Raw genomic sequence first — 2,488 nt, 5'->3', positions numbered from 1 at the left:
TACACGAACAGGGATATTCTCTAACATTCCTACAGGGTATTTAACTGAACGGTCAGCTAGTTGAAGGGACATTCTCGTTGCTTTAAGCTCACCTAGATTGAGTTTCTTACAGGTCGAAAGAGGCATCAGACTAACACTAGCTCCTAAATCGCACAAGGCTTTCTCTATGATGGTTTTTCCTATTACGCAGGGTATAGAGAAACTACCAGGGTCTTTCAGTTTTGGAGGCATGTTATTTTGGATGATAGCGCTACATTCAGCGGTAAGCGTTATAGTTTCGTTATCCTCGAGTTTCTTTTTGTTTGATAAGATTTCTTTTAAGAACTTAGCGTATGAAGGCATCTCAGTTATGGCTTCTGTGAATGGTATGGTTATGTTTAATTGCTTCAGAAGTTCTACAAATCTTTTAAATTGCGCTTCGGTTTTTGATTTAGCTAATCTCTGAGGATAAGGAATTGGTGGCTTATAAGGCGGTGGTGGAACATAAGGTTTCTCTTTTTCAGGTTCCACTTCGTTATTGCTCTCATCAGTCTTAGCAGTTTGTTCGTCAGTTGTTTTCTTTTGGGTTTCCTTTGGCTCTTGTTGTGACATGGGTACGTTTTGAGTTCTAGGATCTATGGGTCCATCGTAATTCGTTCCACTTCGTAGTGTTATTGCGTTCGCATGTCCTTTAGGATTGGGTTGAGGTTGAGCAGGAAACGTGCCAGCAGGGGCAGCAGTAGGTGCTTGTTGTTGAGCTACTTGTGAGATTTGAGTTTCTAGCATTTTGTTATGCGTAGCTAAGGCATCTACTTTGTTCGATAGTTGTTTTAGTTGCTCGCTATTGTGGATGTTTTGATTCAGGAAGTCCTTATTGGTTTGTTGTTGGGAAGCTATAAAGTTCTCCATCATGATTTCTAGATTTGACTTCCTAGGGGTGTTTTAAGCAGCTACAGGCGCTTTTTGGTAGCCAGGTGGTACAGCAGGTGCTTGTCCAGGTGCGTACAACGCATTGTTGTTCTTATAAGAAAAGTTCGGATGGTTTTTCCATCCAGGGTTGTACGTGTTAGAATAAGGGTTTCCTTGAGCATAGTTTACTTGATCAGATGGGATTCCAGTCAAGAGTTGACATTCAGCAACTACATGTCCAGTCAATCCACAGATCTCGCAGTTAGGTGTTACAGCGGCAGCGGTGGCTGAAGGAGTGATGGTTAAGTTCTCGATCTTTTGAGTTAAAGCGTCTACTTTAGCGTTAACGCGGTCTATACCACTTATTTCGTACATTCCTCCTTTGGTTTGGGCTTTCTCTAGAGCGGCTCGTTCTCCACCCCATTGGTAATGGTTTTGTGCCATTGTTATACCCCAAAATTTGCCCACATATTTTTCAAGAAAACTCCAATCTGAAAATTAAAAGTCTCATATAATTATGGATTATTTCAACAAATATCCTAACATATGAAACACTTAGTTTTTAGAATTTTTCTTATACAGTAAATTGGCCTGCAGTTGAATTTATTCTTACGCAAACGCCAAATACTGTTTATTACTTCACACATGCTATTTATTTATTTACAGATAAATAGTACTGACACAATTGGTACAGAGTTAAATTTTTTTGCAGGCGCAGAATCAGGAAACTCAGACTGTACTGGTAACAAGTAGATTATCATTATCTTTTGTTTCCCACTAATTTTGGTACTATATTCCATTATTTTCAAAAATCTTTTCAAATCTCTTTTTCAAAAATCAAATCTCTCTTTTTCCCAACACTATCATCCACTTTCTTTCAAATCTTACTTCCACTCAAATTTTCCTTTTGTACGGAATCACATCATTCCCCAACGTCTCTATCCTTCTTTCCATTCTATAAATACCTCTCATTTTCTTCCATAAAATCTCACATCAAATTCCAATTCATCTTTCAAATTCCTACCTCATATCTATTTTCTCTTCTTCCCTGACAAGAATGGCAAAGTGGATAGAGACACTGTTTCTTACAGTCATCACCATTGCTACGGTGATCATGACTTTCTTCTGCCTGCATAGTCCTGAAGAGTGTGGACCTGCAATGGTTGCACTCCCAATCATCTACATGTTATTGTTCATAGCATGGGTCATTAATCGTCATTCTTAAAATTTGCCGTATTTCTTATTTCTTAAATGTACCGTTTATTCGTCGTACTGTTCAATATAGTATGTGATATTTGTACTGTCAGTATTAAATGTTGTACTATTTGTCATAATATTGCTTAATTACTAAGATAATATTTTGTGTGTTTTCTGCCAGTCAAATATTCCTATTTCTGTGCATTAAATGATTTTCAGGGTTATTATCGGTAATTTTGCCCGCATACAGTAAATATTAGTTATTTATTATGTCTGTGTTTTTCTAACAAGTCATGTAAATAAACTTTCATTTTTCACATAAAACATAAAACAAAAACAACAAAAAATAAAATTAACTTTGACTGTTGATTTTTCACTCTAACTGCTACGTCAATACCTGAAC

The sequence above is a fragment of the Vicia villosa genome, linkage group LG2 (assembly GCF_029867415.1).
Source record: "Vicia villosa cultivar HV-30 ecotype Madison, WI linkage group LG2, Vvil1.0, whole genome shotgun sequence".
NCBI lineage: Eukaryota > Viridiplantae > Streptophyta > Magnoliopsida > Fabales > Fabaceae > Vicia > Vicia villosa.
This window is presented reverse-complemented; position numbering follows the sequence as displayed.